Source organism: Myxocyprinus asiaticus, chromosome 13 (genome assembly GCF_019703515.2).
Source record: "Myxocyprinus asiaticus isolate MX2 ecotype Aquarium Trade chromosome 13, UBuf_Myxa_2, whole genome shotgun sequence".
Taxonomy (NCBI): domain Eukaryota; kingdom Metazoa; phylum Chordata; class Actinopteri; order Cypriniformes; family Catostomidae; genus Myxocyprinus; species Myxocyprinus asiaticus.
The window spans coordinates 30,511,303-30,524,918 of NC_059356.1; positions in this window are offsets into that span (position 1 = coordinate 30,511,303).

A 13,616-nucleotide genomic window follows, 5' to 3' on the forward strand; every position below is an offset into this window, starting at 1 on the left:
TGAGTGCTGAAAGGCGTAAGAAAAGTGCAATGGACAGGAATATAGACAGTGGATATTAGTTTAGCGGGAAAAAAAATTACACTTTTCTGTGAAAGTGTTTTAGAAAGTAAAGTAAAGGTAAAGTAATTAGTAATGTGATTACTGTTTTCATGAAATAATCAGTAATCTGATTACAATTATTGAGAAGTAATTTTTAATTTGTAGTGGATTACTTTTTTGAGTAACTGACCCAACACTGGTGGTCAGAAAGTGTTAATTGTAGGCAGTGATGTAATGTTTTTAAAGCAAACGGTGGTTAAAGTGTCCAGTTCTAGGCATAAATGAGCATTGCTCTTGCAGTACTAAACATAACTCACTACAGCTTTCATGCCTTACTTTGCAGTCACATAGAACATATGCATCTTTACATGTTTACAAACAAATTAGCAATATGCACAGTACAGAGTGCTAACTTTGCACTAACATGAGGTTAGATGTGAATGTGTGCATTGTAATGCAGGAGTGCTAATGCAGTTGTTAAATTTTAATGCAATTGCAAGTAACAGCAAGGCTTTAAATTTATATTCAATGTGGAATGTCATACATGGTTGCATCACACATCATGTTGTATCTTATTGTTCTTACTGTTCACACTGTTACTTTCCAAATGGCATGCATAGTAAGAAGCCACACCTTGCTTTCAGCCATAAAGGACAACACAGGCTTTGACACAAACATGGCATGAATTACCGCTTTAGATATATTCTGACATGCCCTTGAGAATAGCCAGTTTTGATGGAGCTAAATGTGCTGACATGGTGTAACGCAGCAGAGAGGCAGCAGGGCTTGCCACATGTTTGGTGGACCAAAAATATATGTATAAAGCACATATTTTACACTTGACTCTCTTAAACATGCCAAAACAAAAGATATAGTGCTAGACCTGTTGCAGAAGAGAAGTCTTTCCCAACCTGTTTTGTCCCGCCCCCCCCCAACAGCCCCATAATTAAAGCCCGAGTTCCCCTACATCAACACTAATGGGTTCATAAAACTTATATTTTATAGGATATCATTTGGCGTTATCATTATTCGAGTAAATAGCTGCAAAAAATGCATGGCCGTAGCAACCATTATAATTCAGTGGGACATATTCCCCATTTTAGATCTTGTTTGTCCCCCTGGATTTTAAGAATGAATAATTTTATGGAGTGCAATGCACTAGGTGTAAGTAGCACCTGCCACCATTGTTGGGTGTAATCTAATTACAAAGTAATTAATTACTTTTTTTAGCCAAAAAGTAGGGTAATGCATTACATTTTAAATTATTGTAATCAGATTACAGAAAGATTACTTACTGACTTTTAATTAATATAATTACTTTTAAATACATTAGGGGGTTATGCATATTTCTAATATATTATTTATGTAGAATACATGAATTATGGACCTGTAACAAGTCATTGTGAAGGAGAAATGTGAGGTGCTGAGTGTATGACTTGTGTGGAACAATGAACAAGGAGGAAATAGAGACTTTCTTTTGAATTTGATTACTTTTTCAATTAAGTAATTAGTAAGGTAATGTACTAATTACTTTAATTGCCACACAGCGTGACTATTTGCTCTCCAATAGTCTGGTGGAAACACATATTGAAGACAAACTGCATCCCTAGTGTTGCTGCGGTGGTGTGGGCTGTGCGAGTGACCCGGGTTCGATTCTAACTTTTGTCTAACTTTTTCCCATCCTGTTTACTGTCTCCACTTTTAATATTTCCTTTTAATGCTAATTATAATAAATAAAATTAAATATACTCTAAATAAACAATAAACATGCTGCAGTGATGCCCCTATTCTGTATGTTAGTATTTAATTAGGGCTTTAAATAGGATCTGCCACTATTTGCACCAGGTTGCAATTAGCATCTAACAATATTTGCACTTCGTGCAAAGAAGATACTTTTTGTTGCTACTTACACTTAGTGTAAATAGCATCTATTGCATCTATAAATAGCATTCCTACACCCCTGCAGAAATGTACCTCTGTCTGGTGTCTTTTAAAGGCTAGATGCGCATTATATTCCTACAAGTGTTATCCCAGGGCAGTCTAATAACAGATCTGTCACCGTAGCGACTTTTTGTCTGCATCATGAAAATATTCTTGATATTGAATTCTCACCTCAGTTGGGAGGAATTTGTCATAGGCTTCGCAATCTTTGGATTTATTGTGTGTATTTAACTGCAAAATGTTTTATTATACTTTTAAATATATTAGTTTAAATACATTATATACTATCATATTGATATTTTAGGTACCTTTACAAAATCCTAACCACTTATAAACAATACTGTATTAAAGACATAACAGGCAGATTAAAGTACAGTGACAATAATATTTTTAAACAAAATAAAAAAGCACTATAAAAGTATTCCAAGCAACTAATTTTATGCATTTAATGTCTTCTGAAGCCATACGAAAGCTCTGTGTGAGGAGCAGAGTGAAACTGAAGGTTTTATCACTGGTCTTCCTCTCTGTGAAGGCAGTCGCATCTCATTAAAACATGTATATCCAAACATCAGCATGCCACAATCGGTCACAAGACGCACAAGAGCCAATGGAATGTGACATCAATGATGTTTTTCCCATAACATTTCATGAGGTGGCAATTTTTGAATGTTTAAATGGGAGCGGAATTTGAGTGTTACACCGGATGGGGATTGTGATCATTTCATAGAACTAAATTTGAATCTGTTCCTCACACAAACCGATCACAGCCTCAGAAGATCCAGAATCCAGTGCAAGAATAGCATGGATTACTTAAATAATCATTTTTAAGATGCTTTTCTTATTTTTTGAGCCGCAGCTTAGACATTCTAAAAAACTCCCTTTGTCTCCCATGGCAAACCAAATAAAAATGAAATGATGACTGAATTTCCAGTTCAATTTATTTTAAAATGTAACCATGGGTAAAGTATTGAAATCCTGCAAAATTAGTTCAATATGGCATCAGAGTGACATTTCAAATATGGAGCAAGGGTGACATTTTGGAGGTGCAGGCAAAAAGTCGCTACAGTATAATGACGTATCCTTTTGAGAGTGTATTGTTCATCCACACAAATTAGCACAATTTACACACTGTTTATTTTGTTTTCTTGCCTTAAGGAACTGAATGCATTATGTTAACTATTTACAGCCTTTGGATTTTTAATTTACAATTCCTATTGTTTTTGGTTTAACAAAGCAATATTGAAATCTTTCAGAGTACCCCCTGAAATGTGTTGAAATATTGGATACGTAACCTCCTGGTTGGAAATGACTGCAGTAGAGAACACTGGAATGAAACCCAGGGCTGTAGCTAATGGGGTGAAAGGTGGTGACAATCCTAGGGGCCCACAAGTCCAGGGGTCCCACAACAAATTTTAAACTGTATTTTTTCATATGAAAAGGGCTCAGAGCAATATACAGTCAAGGGGCCCAGAATTCCTTGCTACGGTCCTGGTCTTGCCAAAGTAACTGTGTGATATCAAGAGTTAACAGGTACTAAAAATCTGAAGATCTTATGCATCAGCGTAGTGGATTATCACAGAGCAAAAACTCAACCCATGAGCACACTCTCCAGCATTGTGCTGTACCACACTCTGGTTTAGGAGTTTTTCACTCTGCAGGTGAGGACACAGCGAAGAACATTCTTTCCAAAGCATGGCATGAAATACAGCGTGTTCGCCAAAGCTAGTAAAGCATTGCAGCGCTCAAAGGGCCGTCCGCTGTCCCACAGCTCCCCGTGAAGGGCGGTAATCACACACAGGGCCTAGTGTTCAGAGTGCAAGAGCAGTGCGCTCGCTCCATCTTCATCATGTGAACTGCATTAATCCCCTAGCCGGCCCGCATCACTGTTCATTTAATGGCCTGTGGTGTCCACATAATCAGTCACATCTCAGCTGCCCCACTGGAGAGGAGGAAAGAGAGAGAGAAAGATTTACTCACGCAGTCCACATGGTTACACACACACACACTGTGTAACGTATATGACTACCATGCTGGATAAGTGGGGGAGCTCTGGGCTAGAGAAAGGTTTTGCTTTAATTGGGGTGAAAGCGGAAGAGATGAGGCGATTGTAAATGAGGAGGGGGACAGCTTGGAGTCTTAATCAATGGAGATTGAGGGCTTTGACTTAGAGAGAGAGAGAGAGAGAGCAGTCAACAGGGAGACAGAGAGAGATCCAGGAAGATTTCAACATAGGTTGGTTATCTGTGGAAGAGGGGAGGAGATTGGCAAGAGGAGAGAGAGAGGGAGGGATATCCACTGCACTGTTGTGTGACTGGAAATTTAATAGAGAGAGGGAGGGAAAGGAAGAAGGAGGGGAGTGAAGCTGGATGAGAGACAGAGAGAGAAGGAACCCATGGGTGTAGAATTCCAGTGGTGAGCTGTGGGCTGTGAACAGTGCTTCCTCTACTACTGCATAGAGCACAGGAGGGGGCAAAAGACAGGAAAGGAAGGGGTGTGGGGTATTGAAAGAGAGTGAGAGACCTAATGGCAGGGGCGGGTTTACGATTCCTGAGGCCCCAAGCAACCAACCAACCCGGGGCCCCATTCCGAAACATTTAGCTAAAAAAATGACAATTTATTTTCAATTATAATTTTAAATTCTTTCTATCAGTCATTGTAGCCAAGTACATTCAAAATGTTTAATGAAATAAAAATCTAGTTAAAGATAATTAATGCACGTTTTCCAGTTTTTCCACAATACAGTGATAAAAAAGCAATATTTACCTAAATATATGTTTACAAAACACTTTGTGTGTGTGTGTGTGTGTGTGTGTGTGTGTGTGTGTGTGAACAGGGTGTGCAATACCTACTACTTCACCCAGAAACATTTTGAAATTCAGTTGTTACAGTATATATTAATACTATAACCCAACAATCATTTATTGTTGTCCAGATTTTCATTATAATATGATACAGTATTATTATTATTTGAGTATATGATGTATACAATAGTAATATAGTTCTGTCTTATTTACTTTCACCAGGAGCTTATATTCTAATGCTGCAGTGTATTGTTCATCGTGTTGCAAAAGGCTGTATTTTATGTAGGCTAAGCATCGTAGGCAACATTCATTGCAGTATTGTAACAGTAAACATACAAGCCACGGCGGCCCCTCAGCACACTAGAGCATAAGAAAAAACAAAAACATTGCCGTTTATCAAGCGCTGAAACTTTGCTTGGCACAGAATAATATGGAATAATGTTAAAAATTGTAACAGTCTCCTCTTTGCAGCCTGAACTTGTTCAGAACGTACAATCTTTGTGACAGCGGCGCTAAAAACAGTCTAGACGCAGCGCAATGAATGAAACAGAACGCAGGTGTCTCGACATGCGTTTTTGAAATCTGAAGTTATTTTTAACTTGACACAGTGTCTAAAAATGTGCCAGTCCTACATGAGACATTAAAGAATAAGCGAGATGCAGTACAGCAGTCAAGGACGTTCCTCCAGCATGTTTACACAGAAAAACGCAAAAGCACGCAAAAACACGTCATCCGTTTGCGCGTATCTGTGTGAGTGAGCGCGTGTGGGTGAAACAAGTTCGGAAGGCCTATATATTTTTTGCATAAATTACAAACCCGAACCCAAAGTCCTACTGACCCGAACCCGGCAGCTTCGTGAACCGCTCTGAGACCGCAGACAACAGCGTATTCGCATGTGTACCCAGAACAACATGTCACCCCTCAAGCGGTTTTGGCAGAGCTTTCCTACTTGGGCCAGGGGCCCCCCGACGGTCGGGGCCCCACACAATTGCCTGGTTTGCGTGGTGGTTAAAACCGCTACTGCCTAATGGTATAGATGTGATGTCAGTGGAGTGAGTGCTCTACTACTGTGTGCTGCAGAGTGACGCAGGACACAAGTGAGGTGAAGGGAGTTTGTTCAGGGGCATGTTGATTTGAAGGGTGCTTGGATGGGCCACTGGACCACACAGGAACCTGTGAGGAAGCAGCAGTCGAAAGTGAAAGAGAGAGGTCTGTCTGTAAATTGCTCAAGCTGCCATCCCATCTCGATCAAACCTTGTTTGTCTGTGCATGCTGTGAGCAAAGTGACAAAAAAAGTAAGCGAGAGTTGAAAGTGTAAAGGCAGCACATGGGCGAGTGAGTGATTCCTTGTGCCTGAATTTAGAATGTTATCAACTGAGTACTAATCACCCTTCTCTCTCTCTCTCCCTCATGTGCAGAACAAGTTGTCTCCACTGACCCCTCCCTCCTGCTCTCACACCTCATTTACCCCCCAGTCCCTCCAATCACCAACTCAGGTTGTCACGTCCCCATTGATTGAGCGCTATCTCTCAATTATTTATCGCGATCTGCCGCGCTACCTCGCTCTAAATGGTCAAGAGAGGATGCTTGATAGAAGCGTTTAAAGTCAGATGCTGGTGGTGGTGGTGGAGGGGGGATTTTGCTACTGTATGCGCCTCAGCGTTGCTATGGGAACGCAACACATGCGTTCTGTATCCTTCTCTCACATAAATAATATCACTGCCTACACAAATAAAGTGCGAATCCGCAACATTTCCAAAGTAGGCAATTATTGTAGTTTAGCGCACGTGCTGTCGATGAAAATGGGTTTATGGGGAAGTCTCTCTCTCTCTCCTAGGGTTGCCACCCGTCCCGTATTTAAAGATAAAATGATGCTTTGTCCCGTATTTAAGCTGGTCAGATGGCGTCACGGTGAAATCGTTCCAGATCGCCAATTTAACATTGATGTAAGTTGGAAAATTTGCCTATGGTGGATAAGGGACCGTCTGAAAAGTCCACACATTGTGCTAAAACGTGCTAATGCTATGGAGGGTGTGGTAAGGGACCGTCTGAAAAGAGTTTATATATATATATATATATGTTCAATAAGATCAAACAATGTATGAATAAAATTACAAGTACAGGTGAAGGAAAAAAATAAATAAAATTTAAAACAATTAGAAATGTATTAAAAATATGTATAAACTATCCAAAATGCTTACATAAATATGATAAAGACAAATAATCGAAAAAATTAAAAGAAATATATTTTTAACATATAAATTATGAATTTTTTCTATAAGTCATGGGTCAGGAAAGTTCTCATTTTAGCATATAAGAAAGAATATCTAATTTTTATTAATAACGCATATTAACTCAACGCATTTATTGGCAAAACTGTGGAGGTGTCCCTTATTTTAAAACTTCAAAAGTGGCAACCATACTTCCATCTCTTTCTCTCTCTCTCTCTCTCTCTCTCTCTCTCTCTCTCTCTCTCTCTCTCTCTCTCTCTCTCAATTCAATTCAATTCAATTCAGCTTTATTGGCATGATAATTGGAGTATAGTATTGCAAAAGAAATGTATACAGTGAATTAGTCATGTCTAACAGTGTGAATGGCAGACACATATTTAGCAGCAAGTGCGGCTGTGCTGTCATCCTCTCCAAGTATATAGGGGATTTTCTCTGTATCACTGAGTATAAGAAATGATGGATTCAGTGTTTCAAATTTGGGGAAAAACTTTTCTCTCGCAGTGTGGTACTTGGGACAGATGAGAAGAAAATGTTTCTCATCCTCTATTTGCTTTAGGTTGCAGTGTCTGCATATTCTCTGCTCTCTCTGTGTCCAGGCTTTCTTATGTCTTTTTCTCTCTGTTTCTAGATCATGATCACTTAATCTGTATTTTGAGAGGAGTTTTCTCTCTTTAAATTGTTAAATTGATAAGTAGTTTGCCAATTTTGTGGTTCTATTTAGGGCCGAATAACGTGTCAAATTTAGTTTTTAATGTTTTATAATGAGTATCTTTTAGATATTTATCAATGTCTTTAATAATGATTTAAGAGTTGTACCTGGAGTCAATTACAAGTTGAGTTTCATTAACTAGTTTAAGAGCCACTGTATTTAGAGGATGAGAAACTGGTGGGATCTCACTGGCGAGGAGGGCTTTATATTTTATAGACTCGAGATCAGACTGATGGAGTTGATGCCAGAATTGAACAGGTTTCTTCTGTATTTCAAGGTTTATGGGATATAAGCCTAAGTCAGTCCTGCAGCCAGTATTGGAAGTGCCTCTATGTACCCCCATAATATTCTTTGCAATTTCCAACTGAATTTTTTTCTACTGCAGTTTTATCCCAATTTTGAAAATGTAAAACCAGACCCCAAATTTCACATCCATATAATAGAATTGCTTTAATGATTGAGTTGTATCATTTAATCCATGTTTTAATTGGTAGTTTCATATGGCCGAATCGTGATTTAATTGCATAAAATGCCCTCCGAGCCTTTTCACTCAATGCGTTTACAGCCAGACCAAAACCCCCAGATGCACTGATCTCAATGCCCAGATAACTGTAGCTGGTGCTGTGCTGTAGGACCTCTCCTTTGTAGGTGAACTGGTATTTGTTTTCCTGAGATTTGGCCTTCTTCTGGAATACCATGACTCTGGTTTTGTCCAGGTTGACTGTAAGGGCCCACTCCTGACAGTACTCCTCCAGCAGGGACAAGCTCTGCTGAAGACCCTCTGCTGTGGGAGACAGCAGGACTAAATCATCTGCATACAGCAGACATTTGACCTCAGTGTCATGTAGAGTGAGGCCAGGGATACTGGACTGCTCCAGAACTGCTGCAAAATCATTTATATAGATGTTAAATAGGGTTGGACTCAGACTGCATCCCTGTCTCACTCCACATCCCTGCTGGAAGAACACTGTTCTGTGATTTCTCATTTTGATTGCACATTTACTGTTTGCGTTAGGGATTGGATAATATAAAATGTTTTTCCACCAATGGCAATTTGAAGAAGTTTGTAAAATAAACCATCATGCCAAATTGAGTTGAATGTTTTTTTTAAATCGATAAAACATGCAAATAGTTTTCTTTGTTTGTCATTGATGTTTTTGTTAGAGAATGAAGAGAATAAATGTGGTAGGATGTGTACTGTTTGGTAAAAAGCCAATTTATGATTTATTTAAGATGTTGTGTTTTGAAATGAATGTGACTATGCAGCTATTTATTATACTGCAGAATAACTTCCCTAGGGCACTGCCCACGCAAATGCCGCGGTAATTATTGGGGTCAAATGTATCTCCTTTTTTAAATATAGGGGTGATCAGTCATTCAGACCAGATCTCAGGGAAGATACCAGACCAAAAATCCAGATTGAATATTTTGACTAAAGCTTTGATTATGTTGGGGCTGCTGAGTTTAAGCATTTTGTTGCTAATTTTGTCTTGTCCACATGCTTTATTTAATTTAAGATGTTTTATATGCTCTATTATTTCTGACTGATTTGAGGGTTTCAAATTTCTTATAGAGATTCCAAAAATAGTTTTGGTGTGTTGATTCAATAATAGTTTTGGATTTAAAATATGTTTCTCTTTTGTTGCATAGAAGTCTTGTAATTCTTCAGACAATTTGAGTAAGAGACCCTTATTGTCTTATTGTCTGGTTCATTATGTTTTTTGTTAGAAAGCCTTCTAAGTTCTTAAACATTTACATTCACTATCAAACCACACATCTGTTTGAATTTCTTGTTGATTTTTTTTTTAATGTTAGATGAAGAAGCCAATGTTTCAAATATATGATTAAGGTTGTTTGTTGCTAAATGGATTCCATTAATATCTGGGGTGAAATCAGTGGACATAAAATCATCCAGCATTTTTTATATGATAGAATTGTTCATGTTTTCTTTGAATTGTTCAAGGTTGGATTGGTGCCATTTGAGTTTGGGTTTCAAAGAAACAGATTCAATGGGAGGATTGTTGGTCTTTTCACATGGTTGTTTCAAGTAAAGCACTGTTTGACAGTGATCAGAAATGGGGAGTTGAGGTCTGACTGTAAAAGCACCAATGAAGTTTGGATCAATATCTGTTATTGAATAATCGACCACACTGGCTCCTGATCTGGAGCTATACGTGAATCTACCATGAGAATCTCCCCTGGTTCTGCCATTAATGATGTACAGCCCCAAACCTTTACAGAGCTTTAACATTTGCTTTCCATTTGTGTTCACTAAAACTATCATAACTGTTTCTTGGTGTGATAATTGATGGGGATTGAAACATGGTGTCACTGAGTATGTGACCGTTATTGACAATATTTACATAATCATTTTCCCTCCCAGTCTTTGCATTTAAATCTCCATATATGAGGATATTTCCTCTAGACTGGAAGTGTAAGATATCAGTCTGTAACTTTAGAAAGCATTCCTCTAAGTAATAGGGAGAGTCATGAGGTGGAATATAAACAGCACAGAGGTAAAGTTTACTCTGTGGAAGGACTGATTTTATTTCAAGCCAATAAATTAATTTTCAGGGTTTTTTTTTTTCTCTCCCCTTTTCTCCTCAATTTGGAATGCCCAATTTCCAATGCGCCCTAAGTCCTCGTGAAAACATAGTGACTCGCCTCAATCCGGGTGGTGGAGGACAAATCTCATTTGCCGCCGTGTCTGAAACCGTCAATCCGCGTCTCTTATCACGTGGCTTGTTGAGCGCGTTACCGCGGAGACGTAGCGCGTGTGGAGGACCACGCTATTCTCCGTGGCATCCATGCACAACTCACCACGCGCTCCACCGAGAGCGAGTACCACACATTATGGCAACCATGAGGAGGTTACCCTCCCTAGCAACCGGGCCAATTTGGTTGCTTAGGAGACCTGGCTGGAGTCACTCAGCATGCCCTGGATACTTGCTGAGCTACCCAGGCCCCCATGAATTTTCAGTTTTCACTATTTTAATCAAGTGGTTTAGATTGTCTTTATGTCATATAAGTATTCCACCTGAATTATGTCCACATTTTATTTGAGATTTTTTTAATGAGGGGACAACAATTTCTCTGTATATTTTTGGACAATGTAAAGTCTCATTACTGCGACACCATGTCTCATGAAAGATAAAGATGTCAATGTCTGTTAAACTACTTTGTACATTGTGGTCTACAGTCTTGTTGCCAAAAGTAGAAGACTGTAGGCCCTGTATATTCCAACAACTGATTTTAAATGATTTCATGGATAAGTTTGTCTATAATGTGTGTGCGTATATATATATATATATATATATATATATATATATATATATATATATATATATATATATATATATATATATATATATACATGTGTATGAGTTATGCAGATTAATTCATCAGTTTCGAGCAGATAATGTTCAGTAGATGTCTTATCTGGTTGAGGTCAGGAACTGCAGGGTTTTGTGGTTGTTGAACTGCTGCTGCACAGCTCTTGTGTTGTGATGAAGGTCCTGTGGCCAGCCTGGACTGAGGTGGAGGGTTCTTGATGGCTGAGAGCTTCTGTTATCAGTTGAATTTCTGCTGTTGCTACGTGTGTTCCCAAGGGCTGTGCTTTTTAGCACTCTGGCAAAGACTTTTACTCCTTGTTTGTTTAGGTGGACGTGGTCATACATATGATGAGGCCCTATATCTTCATGATGGACGAGATGAACATTTGGAAGAAGTGCACAGTTTCTGGAGAGTTTCACATTATTTCCATGAATGACATGGTATGGTGCATCACTGCATGGTAGTAACATGGACAGGGTTATTTCTGGCTCTGGGAACCGTTGTGTGGCTCTGATGGCCACCTCTTTGAGCACAGGAGCCACATGCCCTTTTTGTGGCCCTTAAATCATTTGTCCCTGTGTAGATTATAATGTGCTTGTAAATTTCATTTAGATGTTTATCAGGAAGGATCTGAAAAGCACTTCTTGTGTTCAGGCACCACATTTTCTGGGCTTTCATGTTTGGGAACAAAAGTTTCTCATTGATATATTTCCCATTTGAATCAGTCAGGATAAGAGCCTGTGTTTCTCTGGGATCCTCTGGAGCAGAGCTGTGGATATGGGCTGGTGGATCAGTTGAGGAGTGAAGCTCTTCCTGCACTGGTGATTCTTCAGGTTGGGGATTTTCAGTGAGCATCTCTGGATATATCAAGGGTTTAGCAGGAGATTATTTGGGTGCTGAAACAGAGTTGAGCTGTTCTTTCAGATTATTGATGAGTTCATCTTTGGTGTGGAGTCCTGACTTCAAGGCAAAGAGTTCTGCATTTCTGTCTTAACTTCTGTCAATTGTCTTCCAAAAGTTTATTTTATTTCTCTCAGGTCTTCTTTAGTTTGCTGAAGTTCCTTTGACATCTCCTTTCTGTCTCTCTGTAGGTATTCAATATCTTGTCTTAAATTCATGATGTCATTTGTAAGCTGTTCCATGTTGTTGTTGTCTTTCAGATGGAACTCTCTCTCTCTCTTCCATCTCTCTCTCTCTTTCTTCCATAGAGTGCATTGATTGGTATGTCTTGCGTGTTTTGATGTGACATGTATTAAATATGATCCTAGGGGCCATCCAGGCCCAAAGTTAGCCGATGTTTACATAGGAAAGGCTGGCGAAAAAAACGTGTTCAGTGTGAACGGCCCTTTACCTGCGCCATTACTCGCCAGCTTCTCTTCTTGCAGTATGTTTACTCACATTTTATTGTCTCTTATTGCAGTCGTCTGACCCAAACCTTTGGTCAAAAATAATATTGTGCTGTCTTGTAACTTTTAGTTAATCCAACTGTGTAGTTAAATGGACAGTTCACCCAAAATGGAAAATTGCCTGTGTGTGAATGACTTTCTTTCTTCTGCTAAACACAAACAAAGGTTTTTAGAAGAATATTAAGCTCTGTAGGTCCATTCAGTGCAAGTGAATGGTGGCCAGAATTTTGAAGGTCCAAAAAGCACATATAGGGTGACATAACATTTATTCTTAAGACTCCAGTGGTTAAATCCTAGTCTTCTAAAGCGATTTGATAGGTATGGGTGAGAATCAGATCAATATTTAAGTCCTTTTTGTTTTTTTACTATAAATTCTCCTCTCTGCCCAGTAGGTGGCGATATGCACGAAGAATGCGAATAGCCAAAAACACGAAAAGAAGAATGTGAAAGTAAAAGTGAAAGTGGAGATTTATAGTAAAAAAGGACTTAATTATTCATGTTTCTCACCCACACTTATCATATCCTCCTGAAGACATGGATTTAACCACTAGAGTCTTATGGATTATTTTATGCCGCCTTTATGTGCTTTTTGGAGCTTCAAAGTTCTGGCCACCATTCACTTGCATTGTATGGATCAACAGAGCTGAAATATTCTTCTAAAAATATTTGTTTGTGTTCTGCTGAAGAAAGAAAGCCATACACATCTGGGATGGCATGAGGGTGAATAAATGATGAGAAAATTTTCATTTTTGGGTGAACTATTCCTTTAATTATTGTGGCCTGGACTTTACTGATCGTCATTTGCACTTGATTTAGGCTTTTCAATTTGACACATTTGTCTGTTGCGATTTAAATTTTATTTTAGTATGTCTCTGTTCTGTGAGGCAGTGGTTCAGGCTAATAATATTAAGGGCCATCAAAAGACCAGGCTTTCTCCAGGCATAAGAATGTGTTATACGTCGTAAGACGTACTCTGGTAAAGTTAGCTGTTATCTTCTCTTCCTGAGTGTATTTTTCCATCCGACCCGCCAATACTCACAGGCAGACAGTGCTGTGCTTCGAGCTCTGCGAAAGGGTGAATCAAACTGAGAGAGAGAGAGAGAGAGAGAGAGAGAGAGAGAGAGAGAGAGAGAGAGAGAGAGAGAGAGAGAGAGGA